The 15,930-nt window shown below is 39.9% G+C and overlaps 1 protein-coding gene across 1 annotated transcript in view; it reads right to left on the bottom strand.

Annotated features, from left to right (window-relative positions):
- Positions 1–15,930, bottom strand: part of LOC124556186 (Down syndrome cell adhesion molecule-like protein Dscam2) — a 604,696-nt gene that overhangs the window by 261,212 nt on the left and 327,554 nt on the right. The window lies entirely within an intron of this gene.

A 15,930-nucleotide genomic window follows, 5' to 3' on the forward strand; every position in this document is an offset into this window, starting at 1 on the left:
TCGCTTCTGCCTTGGTGCCAATGATGGTCGTATGCGTGTTTGGCGCCGTGCAGGTGAGCGCCACAATCAGGACTGCATACGACCGAGGCACACAGGGCCAACACCCGGCATCATGGTGTGGGGAGCGATCTCCTACACTGGCCGTACACCACTGGTGATCGTCAAGGGGACACTGAATAGTGCACGGTACATCCAAACCGTCATCGAACCCATCGTTCTACCATTCCTAGACCAGCAAGGGAACTTGCTGTTCCAACAGGACAATGCACGTCCGCATGTATCCCGTGCCACCCAACGTGCTCTAGAAGGTGTAAGTCAACTACCCTGGCCAGCAAGATCTCTGGATCTGTCCCCCATTGAGCATGTTTGGGACTGGATGAAGTGTCGTCTCACGCGGTCTGCACGTCCAGCACGAACGCTGGTCCAACTGAGGCGCCAGGTGGAAATGGCATGGCAAGCCGTTCCACAGGACTACATCCAGCATCTCTACGATCGTCTCCATGGGAGAATAGCAGCCTGCATTGCTGCGAAAGGTGGTATACACTGTACTAGTGCCGACATTGTGCATGCTCTGTTGCCTGTGTCTATGTGCCTGTGGTTCTGTCAGTGTGATCATGTGATGTATCTGACCCCAGGAATGTGTCAATAAAGTTTCCCCTTCCTGGGACAATGAATTCACGGTGTTCTTATTTCAATTTCCAGGAGTGTATTTCCAGATGCTGATGTGGTCTCTGACCATAATTTAGTGGTTATGCATTGTAGATTAAAACTGGAGAATCTGCCAAAAAGGTAGGAAATTAAAGAGATTAGACCTGGATAAGTTGAAAGAACCAGAGGATGTTGAGAGTTGTAGAGGGAGCATTAGGCAACAATTGCCTGAAACAGGGGAATGGAATACAATAGAAGATGAGTGGGTAGCTTCAAGAGATGAAATAGTGAAGGCAGCAGAGGATCAAATAGGTAGAAAGCAGAGGCCTAGTAGGAATCATTGGGTGTCACAGGAGATATAAATTTAATTGATCAAAGGACAAAATATAAAAATGGTGCAAGTGAAGCAGGTGGGAGGGAACACAAATGTCTAAAAATTAGATTGACAGGAAGTGCAAAACAGCTAAGAAGGAGAGCCTAAAGGGCAAATGTATGTTCTTAGGAGCATGTATAATGAGGGGAAAGGTGCATACTACTTACAAAAAAATTAAAGAAGCCTTTGGACAAAAGGGAAGCAGCTGCATGAATATCAAGAGCTCAAATGGAAAACAATACTAAGCAAAGAAGAGAAAGCTGGAAGGTGGAATGACTACATAGAGGAGCTATTCAAGGGAAATGAACTTCAAGGCAGTATTATAGAAAGGAAAGAGGAAGGAGATGAAGATGAGATGGGAGATGTGATACTATAAGAGAATATGACAGGGCACTGGAAGACCTAAGCAAAAACAAGGCCCCTGGAGGAAAATGTATTTCCTCAGAATTGCTGACATCCTTGGGAGAATCAGCCATGACTAAACTACTCCACCCGGTGTACAAGATGTATGAGACAAGGGAAATACACCTACATATATATATAATAATGTAATAACCCAAATTTCCAAGAAATCAGGTGCTGACAGATGTGAATATTACTCAAATATCAGTTTAATAAGTCATGGTTGCAAAATACTGATACGAGTTCTTTCCAGAAGATGGAAAAACTGGTAGTAGCTGACCTCGTGGAAGATAACTTTGGGTCCTGAAGAAATCTAGGAATGTGCAAAGCAATACTGATCATACAATTTATCTTGAAAGATAGGTTAAGGAAAGGCAAACCTGTGTTTATAGCATTTGTAGATTTGAGGAAATCTTTTAACAATGTTGACTGGGATACACTTTCAAATTTATGAAGTAAGGGGTAAAATACTGGAAGAGAAAGTTTTTTACCACTTTTATTGAAACCAGGTGGCAACTGTAAGAGTCCAAGGGCATGAAAGGGAAGCAGTGATTGAGAAGGAGGTGAGGCAGGGTTAAAGTTTACCCCCAATACTATTCAATCTGTATCGTGAGTAAGCAGTAAAGGGAACAAAAGAAAAATTTGGAGAAGGAATTAAAATTCGATAGGAAGAAACAAAAACTTTGAGGTTTGCTGATGACACTGATTCTGTCATAGACAGCAAATGACTCAGAAGAGCATTTGAATGGAGTGGACAGCATCTTGAAAGGAGGATATACAATCAACACCAACAAAAGCAGGACAAGAAGAATGGAATATAGTCAAATGTAATAAGATGATGCTGAGTGAATCAGATTAGGAAATGAGACACACAAAGTAATAGATGAGTTTTGTTATTTGGGCTTGGGCTTGATGACCAAAGTAGAGGAGATATAAAATGTAGAGTGACAAGGACAAGAAAATCAATTCTGAAAAAGAGGCATTTGTTAACAGTGAATATGACTTTAAGAGTTAGGAAGTCTTTTCCGAATGCATTTGTCTGGATTGTAGCCTTGTACTGAACTGAAATGTGGACAATAAGCAGTTCAGACACAAGAGAATAGAAGCTTTTGAAATGTGGTGCTAAAGAAGAGTACTAAAGATTAAAGGGGTAGATAGCCCGTCTAATCAGAAGGTACTGAATAGAAATGGGGAGAAAAGAAATTTGTACCATGATCTGACTACAAGAAGGGATCATTTGATAGCACACACTCTGAGACATAAAGGGATCACCAATTTAGTAAGTGTGAGGACTAAAAATTGTAGAGGGAGACCAAGAGATGAATACAGTAAGCAGATTCAGAAGGATGTGGGTTGCAGTAGATACACGGAGGTGACGAGGCTTGCACATGATATTGTACTGCATCAAACCTGTCTTCAAATTAAAGAGCAAAACAACTACAGGGCATTATTCCTACATACTTCACACAATTGCACTAAGATGCTAGTTATAGTACACTTCACACCAATTTGACATTTGTTGCATGCCACCTTAATGGTGTTCCAGTTTTAACAGCCATCAGTATGTCTGGAGACAGAATTCGACTCTTCCATTATTATTTTGCTGTTCCTCATTTCAGTCTATCTTGTATAGCAATATCTGAACACTAATTTTTGTGACAGCTTTCACACATGGTCAATGTCTATTACGGGTTTGGGAGAGATCTTGTGATACTATATTGTTGCAGTAGTTTTTAAAGGGTCCATGCATTGTCCTTCAGATAGTCAGGTATATTTCAATCAGTATCACCTTATATGTCAATTTGTGCTCTGATCTTTACTTCTTGTGCAGTACGAGTTGTGTTTTCAAGAAACTTCCTCATATTCCTTTATGCCAAAGGCAGTCTTTATAATCTTCCATTATACTGCCAGATACATAATTTTTGGAGATTGATCAATTATTTGCTTGGAGTCAAGTCATAGCTCCTCTAAAATTTCATTATCTGAATTAATGATTCTGCTTCCTCACTTGAGAAATGAGCTAGCTTCTTCCTTCTGTATTTTCCTGAAATTTTTGCAGCTAATTGTTCTTTGGTGAACACTATTCCTGCAACTGCCTCATAAGCACTGATACCATTCTTAATGTGAAAGTCCTTGGGGAACTCAGGTATCTTTGTTGCTAACAAGTCTAATACATTTCCACCATGGATAAAGGAGAGGATATTTAGAGCTTTTCTGCCTGTTAACAAAGAAGTCATTAGTCAGAGCACATGCTCAAATTGGGGAAGGACGCAGAATGAAATCAACCATGTTCCTTTCAAAGGAACCACTGCATCATTTGCCTTAATCAATTCAGGGAAAGCATAATATCAAAATCTAGACGGTTGTATGGGGATCTGAAGCACTATCTTCTCGAAAGTGTTTCCAGTGTCTCACCACTGCATCACCTTTCTTGGTTCCATCCTGGATAACAGTTTTAACAATTTTTTGACATAATTTTGATGTTAAACTTCAATTATAACAAAACAAGATTAAGAAAGGAGGTAGATGGGACTACATGCATGTTTAGAAAATTTACAGAATTATGAGGAGATGGATGTTTGGCCCTTCAGAACACTATGTTCAAAAATGTTCAAATGTGTGTGAAATCTTATGGGACTTAATTGCTAAGGTCATCAGTCCCTAAGCTTACACACTACTTAACCCAAATTATCCTAAGGACAAACACACACACGCCCATGCCCGAGGGAGGATTCGAACCTCCGCCGGGACCAGCCGCACAGTACATGACTGCAGCGCCCTAGACAGCTCGGCCAACCCCGCGTGGCTGAACACTATGTAACCACATGGATAGAAAAGGTAAATGTACGTTAATGGTATGCTTCCATGTATACAGCTGAGTTGTTTCCACTTCTATTAATACATAGACTAGACATCTGCGATGTCATCATAAAGAACAGAAAAAGCTTCAAGAGTTCTGAGACCATTTAAATTCTATCATAATATAGAAGAGGGAAAGTTACCTTTCCTTGATGTATTACTTAAGAGAACACTGGACAGATCTGTGAGTCAAAGTGTATAAACATAATCCATGCACATTAACCTCTATCTCAATGCCTCGAGCCATTACCATCCATCATCCAGAAATTCAATGCTTAAGACTGGTCAACAGAGGTAGAACATATTTAGAAATGGACAGCCTTATCAAATAATTACAATACCTACAAATAGTGTTCCATAGGGATGGGTGCTCAAATCATAAAACTGAGTGGGTGTTAAAGTCACACTCAAGAATACCTGAGGAAGAAACTGAGACTGACACAGAAAAAGAAATGCCAAGAATCGCTTATCTACCCAATGTTTGAAAATCTAATAGATATGAAAGGAGATTTCAATTTAAACAAGGCACTCTATTGATTAACATGTTGCTGCCATCACAGAATCTGAATTTCAGGGAACATAAGTATGGGCTTTGAAAAACAAAACAGCATCAAAGGGCATTGTGGGCATCACGAATTGAACCAGGGAATAAACTGCAGTGTGGGACCAACTTTTGGCTGAATATGGACATGTCAATAAAGCAGAAATTGTTGAAAAGAGTACACCACTTGTTGAAAAGTGAAAGTCATTGTTGGCCACTTCTCTCAGCCAATGTGAGTTTTCACCTGATCAGTAGTGCATAATGAAAAGATTAATTTTCTCATGGTTTGTAAACAATCCTTCACACATAAACAATATGTTTTATAGAAATATTACATAACTTTGCAGTTATCTTTGACACCATTTGGAGGAATATTGCAAATTTTGAAAGCTGTTGCCATTAAGTTATTGATAGAGCACACTGTGGCAAGGAATGTATTTGCAGAACAATGCTCTGTATCATACCACTCATACATTCAGGCTGCCTTGCAATGACATGTGGACAGATAAAATATAAGTTCCCATGAGTTTCTGTTCTATTTTGCTGACAAATTTTATTCTTGACTCATCCAATTTCTTGAATTCTTAAAATAATGTTTGCAAAGACAGATTGTGTGGGCTTGGTATCTGGATACTTTCCAGTATACAACCTCCACACTGCTCTAACAGTTCGGTGGAATTCATCATAAACAAAAATCATATCCATTTTTTAAATTGTTACATATATTGTGAAATTTTGAATAGCTTCATGAGCAAATTGGATGACTGCTACAATGGCAGTGCACACACTGATGGGAATGAGGCACACACAACTTTGCTTACATTTTTTATAGCAGGGTAGATACTTGTGATACTGTTATCCTATTACTATCTGATCAAGCACCACACTTGTCACGTGAAATATGCTAGCAGCAAGACACAATCAATGCCTTCTTTGCATGATAGCAGTGGAGATACTACCAAAGACAGTGCTTCCAAAGTTGAGTTACTAAACACAACCTTTCGAAATACCTTCACAAAAGAAGACAAAGTAAATATTCTGGAATTCTAGTCAAGAACATCTGCCAACATGAGTAACATACAAGTTGATATTCTTGGAGTAGTGAAGCAACTAAATCACTTAACAAAAGGAAGTCTTCTGGTCCAGACTGTATACCAATTAGGTTCCTTTCAGAATATGCTGAAGCAAAAGCTCCATACTTAACAATCATACACTGCCATTTGCTTGACAAAAGATCCGTACCTAAAGACTGGAAAGTTGCACAGGTCACTCCAATATTCGAGAAAGGTTGTAGGAGTAATCCACTAAATTACAAGCCCATATCATTAACATCGATATGCAACAGGATTTTTGAATATATATTGTGTTTGAACATTATGAGTTACCTCTAAGAAAACAGTCTATTGACACAAAGTCAACTCAGATTTAGAAAACATTGCTCTTGTGAAACACAACTAGCTCTTTACATACACAAAGAATTGAGTGTTATCGACAAGGGATGTTAAATTGGTCCCATTTTTCTAGGTTTCTAGAAGGCTTTTGACACTGCACCACACAAGCAACTTGTAGAGAAATTGCATGCTTATGGAATACCATCTCAGTTATGTGACTGGAACATGATTTCCTGTCAGATCGGTCACAGTTCATAGTAACTGATGGAAAGTCATTGAGTAGAACAGAAGTGAGTTCTAGTATCCTCCAAGGTCGTGTTATAGGTCCTCTGCTGTACCTTATCTATATAAACAATTTATGAGACAATCTGAGCAGCTGTCTTATGTTGTTTGCAGATGATGCTGTTTATTATCTAATAAAGACATCAGAAGATCAAAACCAATTGCAAAATGATAAGATATCTGTGTGTTCCAAAAATTGGCAACTGACCCTAAATAATGAAAAGTGAAAGGTCATCCACATCAGTGCTGCTAAATAGAATCAGTTAAACTTCAGTTACATGATAAATCAGTCAAATCTACAGGCCATAAATTCAACTCAATACCTAGGTTCAAATGGCTCTGAGCACTATGGGACTTAACATCTCAGGTTATCAATCCCCTAGAATGTAGAACTACTTAAAACTAACTAACCTAAGGACATCACACACATCCATGCCCGAGGCAGGATTCGAACCTGCGACTGTAGCGGTCGCGCGGTTCCAGACTGAAGTGCCTAGAACCGCTCGGCCACCAGCGGCCAGCTGAATACCTAGGAATTACAGTTACAAACAACTTAAATTGAAAAGAACACGGACAATGTTTTAGGGAAAGCAAATGAAAGACTGCATTTTATTGGCAGAACGCGTACAAAATGCAAGAGATCTACTAAAAAGACTGTGTACACTATGCTTGTCTGTTCTCTTTTGGAGTACTGCTGCAATGTCTGGGATCCTTACCAGATAGTATTAATGGAGTTCATGAAGGAAGTTCAAAGGAGAGCAGTACATTTTGTGTTATCAAGAAATAGGGCAGAGAGTGTCACAAAAATTGTAAGGATTTTGGGTGGACATCATTACAAAACAAAGGCGTTTTTTGTTGTGGCAGAATCTTCTCAAGAAATTTCAAACACCAACTTTATCGTCCAAATGCGAATATATTTTATTGACACTGACCTACATAGGGAGAAACTATCACCATGATAAAATAAGGGAAATAAGGGCTCGTGTGGAAGCATATAGGTGTTCATCTTTCTGCGTGCTATACAAGATTGGAATAATACAGAACTGTGAAGGTGGTTCAATGAACCCTCTGCCAGGCACTTAAATGTGATTTGCATAATATCCATGAAGGTGTAGATGTAGATGTCACTGAAATCCTCTTCGATGACTTTTCCCAATGGAAAAGAAAATGTCTACATTTCCTTAAGTAAAGGTGTCATAACATGGAAGCCAGAAACATTAAAAATTACTTCATCATTCAGAAACATTCCTTTCACATAGTTGCTAGCTTTAGAACCAAACATCTCAACATTTTATAACATTGTGAATATCACAACTGATAACAGTCTTATGGCATAATTTTTCTGCTGTAACTCATCACACAGACAAGAAGTATCAATTGCACAAAAGGAAGTAGTGAGAATAATATGTGATGTTCACTCTCATTCACTTTGTAAGTGCCTCTTTGAGGTACTTCAAAATACACAAATAATAAGAACAATTATCATAAACAAGCCATCACAATATTAGAAGAACAAAAATACTCATCACTAGAGCTGCTAATGTATTATAAAGGTGTCCAACTTGCATCCTCAGATATCTTGGTCATTTAACAAATATCAGAAAATGCTGACATGTAGCAGAGAAAATTTGAAATCTAAACTGAATTTTTTTCTGAACAACTACTCTTATTTTATCTAATCAAAAACTAAATGCATGGGTAGATAGGAGACAAAGCTGTTTACTTTTGTTTTTAAGTTTAAATATGTTTTCATCAGTAACATGATTAGTGTCAGAGAGTAGTATGTTTACCTTTACTAAATTTAAGCTATGGTGTAATACAGTAATCTTTAGGTAATCAGCATGTAGTCATACATACAAGGAAATTAAGTGTATACTGCCTGTAAACACTCAACATCCCTTCAGAAGAAAATGTGCCAATGACTTATTGGAGATGCAGTAAAAATCAGCTAATTAACTAACAGTCTGCAGTTGGTTTTCTCAGGTCTGTGATTCATAAGATTTCCTGTTAAAACTGACTACAGCAGTTATTGTATGGCTTGTGAACATACATATTGCTAGGTGAAGTTCTCATCTACTATGGCAGGAGAACGAGTAAGAAAGGGGTTGGGGGAGGGGGAGGGGAGGGTGGGGGGGGGGGGGGGGGCGGGGGGCAAACATTTGATTGCTCAAAGAAGCAGCACGTATGACTATCTCCTGGGTGTACAGAGCTGGGGTATTCTTGTGTGGAAAAAACAGCCACTTGGACAGCTTTAGGCAGTGATTCATGTTAACAGCCTCCCATAACCTCATTAGGGGATTAACATCAACTTTCCTAGTGATGGCTGGGTCTTCACACTTTTTTACTGCTGGTGAATCCACATGTCACTTGCTTTGCCCATTTCTCTCAAGGTCATAGTGATACATTCAGCATTCATCCATGGTGATTATCTGGCTAAAGAAGTCATCTGCATTGGTCTGACACAGATCTACTGTTGCCTCAGTTTGGAAGGAAACCAGTGGCTGACAACATTCATCATGCTTAAAATGTCATGCAAGCTGTTAAAAACTGATTCATGACCAATTTTCACTTTTTGTTCTATTGCTTCTATTGTGATATGCCAGTCTTTGACTACCAGGGACTCCACCACTTGACAATCCCTGGCCCTTCATAGAGACATGGTCTACTCCATCATTCTCCATCATTCAAACATGTATGATCACACTGGAAGCACCTGTGTCCCCTAACCACTGTGTCATATGTTGGTTCATTGTTTCTGTACACATCTACCAACTTAGCATGTCTATGCCCTGAAGAAGGCTATGTAACATGGAAAAATATTGGTTGTTTTGATATCTTAAGTTTTTTGTAAGATGATGTGGCAGTACACCCAGAAATATTTCACTAAGACTGATGCAGTGTCTTTGATGTAGAATATGAATTGACATACACTACTCCACTTCATCAGTGGGCTGCACCATTTTGTTTAGGTACCACTAGTGGCCTGCTGTGGTACAGTGGTGTGAGGGTTTCAATGTGCATGTGACTACTCACATAAGTGATAAGAAAATTAATTAGATGACTTTATTGCTTTGTAGTGATAATTAAAATTTTATGACTACCACTCACACATTTATATCTTACATATATTTTTAGTGTGCAAATAAGTGTATATCAGTTAATTTCAAACTACTAGTGAAGTTAAACATCATTAACTACAGTGAATCATTATAATATTGGCATTTCTTTGACTTTTTCATTTTAAATAAAATTAAAATTTTAACTGAGTTAAATATGTAAATTAACATAATTAATATAACAGTAAGTAACTGTACATGTATTTCACACATGTTTTCCATGAAGTTTTATTGTAGACGGCCTGTCAAAAAAGTGAAGCACTCAGAAGACATGGTCAGAAGGCAGCGTAACTTCATACATGTACTCACCATCAATAGTTGTTTAAATCATTGGAACTGAAATTCTCTGACAGGTAGAACAGCCTGTAGAGTGCATTACTGTTATTCATGGTTAGTGCTGTTACCAGGCCTGGTAGGATGCACAGGATGATTCTGTGATGATATTACAAATTTTTAGGGGTGATACAGAAGGGTAAATACATCAATTTCAAGTGAGGGGCCCTGGTCCAAAAACAACCGAGTCCAAAGTTTTAAGCAAAAATCATTCTGATACCTCTGACAGGGGACCTCCTCTTCTGTAAGATCTTTGCTTTCCATATTTTGTGATCATATAGTATGAACCAAAACAAGAAAAATGTGTCTAGCAAGTATTGTTTCTAAGGCTCATACCTTAAGAGCTATGAGCACTTGTCCAGTTGAAGAGAGGGTGTAGTAAAATGAACTATTTCTCATAGCTCTTATGCTATGCACTTTAGAGCCCATGTTTACCAGAAATTTTTTTTCTTGTTTTGGTACATACTACTTCCTCCCAAAATATGGAAGGTAAAGAGCTTGCAATAGAAGAGGTCTACTGTCAAAGGTGTCAGAAAGATTTTCACCTCTAACTTTCAACTCATTCATTTCCAAACCAGGGTCACTGACCTCAAATTGGCACAATTACCCTTCTCTATCATCTCTGAAAACTTTTAATGGCATCACAGAACCACTCTGTATAAGGGACATGCACAGCTTCTCCCATCCCCTTTTTTACTTTTTCTTTCACAAATGTGCTTATAAAATGGCATAAAAGAAGGAAGAACAAGTCTTACACAAATATAAACAAATTCTTTCAACCCACCCATGGTCGTCCACACACACACACACACACACACACACACACACACACACACACACACACACACACTTGCTCACATCCTTTAAGACAGCATAAAAAAGTGCAAACATTCCAAAACTGGCACTTAAAACAAAAGAAATATAAGAGAAAAGCTAAAATAATTACACAGGGAAATGTGACTAGCTGATCACTTACAAAAAACATGGGTGAGCCAGCCACTCCAATAACACACCACAAATTTCTCTCCAAAATTATAGAGAAAAAGCCAGAGATTCACAAAACCTGAAATGCAGCACCACATGAATTTGATTGTCAGTTAAAATAGAGGGAAAATTTGTTGGAAAACGAGCTGCTGCCCTCTGATCTGAATACAAAACAAGGTCTATTAAATGTGGCACACCTTGATCTGCATGCCATAAGAACCACTCATTGGAGGGTCCTCTTGCCGGAGTAAGAAGCCACACATCATAGGGTGTATCTTAAGTGAAGATGAGTGACAGGGACTTCAGCCCACCTTTGTGACTGGAAAGAGGTGCACCTTTGCCAGCTTGTTGACTTTATCGGATGCAGCTTACTGTCTGTCACAATGAGCCACTGTTCTTCCCACTGATGCTTGACCCTGTACCTCAACAATGAGGTTGGCATGCAGGAGGTAGCACACTGAACTATCTGGGGATCACAGCATTTGTCTTTGGCTGCTACCATTTTGTTTCTCTTAATACCCACATGCCACACCACAAAGCAGAAAGACATCTATCTGCTGAGTCTTTGTAAATGGAGAAGAGTGTCCTAGATATCCTGGACTACTTTATCTGCTGCGTATAAGTGTTGTATCGAGTTAAGTGAACGCAAGAAATTGGGACACAACACATCTCATCTGCCGCTGAGCCCAAATGATCACGTATAAGTTTGCATTGAAGACTGTGAAGTCTTAAGGCAATCAGGACATGAGAACACAATCAGAGAAAACAACAGAGCAACCAACAGACTTGCCATGTTTAGACCCACTCATGAATACAGCTAAAGAGTTGTGGAGCTCATTAAAACTGTCATAAAACATTGTACTAAAAACACATGCAGGAGTGCATCCTCTTCCATACTGCATTAAGCAAGAAAATGAGATAATTATGTGGCACTGATGCCTGGGAGGCCCTATCTGGAAAAGTTCAGCCACTAGGTGCAAGTCTTATTTCAGACGATGGCACATTGAGTGATTTGCATGGCTGTGATGATGAAATGAGGATGAAGACAGCACAACACCCAGTCCACAAGATGAGAAAATCTTCAACCCAGCTGGTAATCAAACCCGGACCCACTGCATGGTAGGCAAATACATTATCCCTCAGCTAAGCAGGTGGACATTGCATTAAGTGTGAAATTACTTAGGGTCTCTGCAATAATCATTGTTGCAGTCAGTTAAAACTATGGATTTGTCTCTGTAATTGGTCCACATTACTGAGTAAAGCACATGCTTCATGTGGATCCCAATTGGTCTTGTTGCTTATGGACATCTGGAGGAAATGTGTTCCATAGCTGGACGAGGAACAGTGTGGTATACTGGTGAGCAGGGAGCAGTGAGGAATTTGTACACTTACTGCATCTTGGGGACTTGCCACCAGATGGCGAGTGGTGGTTCCCCAGTCACAGCACAGAGACTGGGGATAGGGCTGATCTTGTAAGCACTTGCAGCCAGACTGACCCCTCATTGGATGTAGTGTCAATGATCTTCAGGTAAGAATATATCACTTATCCATACAATATGGACTCATAGTCTAGTCACAATTGCAAGAAAATCCTATAAAACTGGAACAGGAATTCCTTATCTGCTCTCTAAGACCTGTGGCTATGGCAGTTTAAGATATTGATCACTTTCTGGGTCCTTGCCTTCAGGTCCTTTAAATGTGGTAAGCACAATATTTCTTAATCAAAAATGAGGCCCAGAAACCTCACCAAGTCCTTAAAATGTAGAATGATGTCCCTAATATACGAGGGCTATCCACAAAGTACATTACGTTTTGGAATTAAAAATAAATAAAGTATTGGAAATTTTTTTTATTATATACAGATGAAAGCCACACGTAAATACTACTTTTCTACATAGTTGCCATTTAAATTAAGGCACTTATGGTAGCAATGGACGAGCTTGGAAATTCCTTCATCGTAAAATTTGGCCGCCTGCACCTTCAACCACGTGGCGACTGTCTTTTGGGACAGAAAAGGTGTGATTTTTGTGGATTTCCTGGAAAGAGGCACTACAATAAACTCTCAAAGGTATTGCCAAACTCTGCACAACCTCAGAAGAGCAATACAAAACAAGCACAGGGAAAAGTTGGGCTCAAAGATCTTGCTGATTCACGACAACACCCGGGCCCACATGGCAAATGCCACTCGTGAAGTTCTCGAATCTTTTAACTGGGAGTTGTTTCCTCATCCGCCGTACAGTCCTGACCTGTCACCAAGCGACTTCCATTTATTCCCAGCAATGAAGAAGTGGTTGGCTATGCAGTGTTTTGATGACGATGGACAGCTTCAAGAAGAGGTAACCACGTGGTTGAAGGCGCAGGCGGCCAAATTTTAAGACGAAGGAATTTCCAAGCTCGTCCAACACTACGATAAGTGCCTTAATTTAAATGGCAACTATGTAGAAAAGTAGTATTTAAGTGTGGCTTTCATCTGTATATAATTAAAATAATTTCCAATACTTTATTTATTTTTAGTTCCAAAAGTAATGTACTTTGTGGATAGCCCTCGTACAAATCAGGTAAATTAAAAATATGACTATAATGATATGTATTGGAGGAGGAACAAAAAGCTGCAAAATTGTGCGCAAATAATGAGCAGTGCCCAGACTCCTTACCATAGGCATTACACACTGTTTATGGCCACAGCAAAAAGGGTAACACTTAAAACACTTCCCCAGCGAACACCATCTCCTGCTCAGAACTATGTGACAGCACTTCACCAACTCATTATCTAATAAATGACTGAATGAATATAGGAAGGTGACCATGAAAGTCTCATTTGTGCAGCTGTCCTAGAATTGCTTACTGATGTCAAATGATATCACTGTAGAATGCTGTTTATGTAAGAAAGCCTGTTGGATAGCCATCTCTCACAGGGTCAGGTTGTCAACAGTGGATCAATATCTTCTGAATCCAAACAAAGAGCAGGTGAGGACCTGCCTGGTTTCTAATATGCAGACTATATGGTAGTTGCCATTTGTTCAAATTTCTATCCTACATGGCTTGTTAAGGTGACTTGGTGGTAACTGCTGGGACACATTTGGTGGTGCATTCCCAATATGAAAAGCGGTTTAAAAATTGTCTTCCTCTATGAGTTGGGAAACTGTACTATGTGAGCATCATTAGTTTCAGACAATGCCAAATCCAGCTCTCATGTCAAGAAAGGACAGTTGTAGGATTCAAAATTTTTGGACCTGAAGTGAAACCCACCCCTCTCCATTGTGGTACAATAGAGATGAACTGCTGGATATTTGCTCTCAGTGGCAGTAGTCATCACAAAATGGTTTGCCATTATCTGGGTGATGTCTCTGGGTGTTGTTCTGAGACACCCCTGTTTCATCATCACTGCTATAGGTAACCAACTGCACTGGCCAGAAATCCATCTGATGGCCCAGGAATGCTTACCATAACCTTTTCTTGCTATCCTTGATGATGCATCAAGCTTCGGCTCTCACTACTCAAAAGTCTGCAAAGTTTTCTACTGTTGGGCAGCATTTAAACCATTATATAGCTGCATGCCCGATCTGAATTGCTGAGTGTCATGCATCAGTCCACCATGGTACATGCTGACTTCTAAGATGACCTGAGGACTTCGTGATAGATGGCATGGTGTATCACACATCTGATATGGTCCACTGATTCCTGGAAGATGCCTCTGAGTTCAGACACAGCCAGCTGGCTAAACAGTGTCCAATTAGCTCTGCTTATTATTCATTTTGGTGGTTTCCTTGCAAGGATTACCCTGCATGGTAGGTGAAAACAGAGTGGAAAGTAGTGACTGAGCAGAGTCTGTGAGGACTGGGGAGCATAAAGAGGTGTCTGTCTGTTGGTGAGGACAGCCCTACAGCAGCAGAGAAATAAGTGGGAGTGCATGTGTTTAAGAGGCAAAGCTTCTGAGACATCATGAAGCTTTCTAAAACTTGACCCCTTGGGCGAGTAGACTGTGAATCCCATAATTGTGGGCACTGAAGTCTCCTAGTAGTAGAAATGTTCAGGGTAGTTAGACTATAAGATCTGTGAGAACCTCAGAATCTACTGCTTCCTGTGGTGGTAAATACAAAGAGCATACAGTGATCCTTAGACCCACATGAATTTCAGCTGCAACTGCTTGCAGGTTAGTAACCAAGGATAGAGCAGAGGATCCATATGTGTTATTGATAAACACTCCTACTACTATCTGGGCCCTTGCCCCAGTCTGGTCATCCTTGTCAAGAAGGGTATAGCACCCATAGCACAGAGGCTTCAGAAGGTTTAAAATGCGTTTCTCATAAACTCAACTTCAGGGTACATTCCTGCACTAGGAATTTCAGTTCCTCCCCTAGCACCCTGAACCCACTGTTTTGTGGGAGACATTTATTGGTGAGGTTTCTCTTTCACCCTGTCTTTCAATGGGTTTGGGGATCCTGCATTTTTGGAAGTTTATTCTGGGGGGCTAGCTGGTTGCCCCAGACAGATTCATATTCCACTGTCTCCAAAGCCTAATCATTAGAGCCATCAGAATGATTGAGGTCTACATGGTGTGACAGTTTACAGCCTGTCCTCTTCTGTGAAGGACACATCCCATTTGGTTGCTTTTACCAGAAAAGGCTTCTTATGAATCTCCACAGCACTGATAACAACAGTGCTGGCCTGTTTACTGGAGTCTGCCTTTTGAGGTTCAAAAAATGGCTCTGAGCACTATGCGACTTAACTTCTGAGGTCATCAGTCGTCTAGAACTTAGAACTAATTAAACCTAACTAACCTAAGGACATCACACACAGCCATGCCTGAGGCAGGATTTGAATCTGCGACTGTAGCGGTCGCTCGGTTCCACACTGCAGTGCCTAGAACCGCACAGTCACTCCGGCCAGCCCTTTTGAGGTGCCAGAAGCTTTACAATATCAGCAGCTGTGGTCTTTTCTGATGTTCTTGGGGGAGCTATGGATTTTGGAATAACAAAACTCATACAACATCACTTAGAA

Source organism: Schistocerca americana, chromosome X (genome assembly GCF_021461395.2).
Source record: "Schistocerca americana isolate TAMUIC-IGC-003095 chromosome X, iqSchAmer2.1, whole genome shotgun sequence".
NCBI lineage: Eukaryota > Metazoa > Arthropoda > Insecta > Orthoptera > Acrididae > Schistocerca > Schistocerca americana.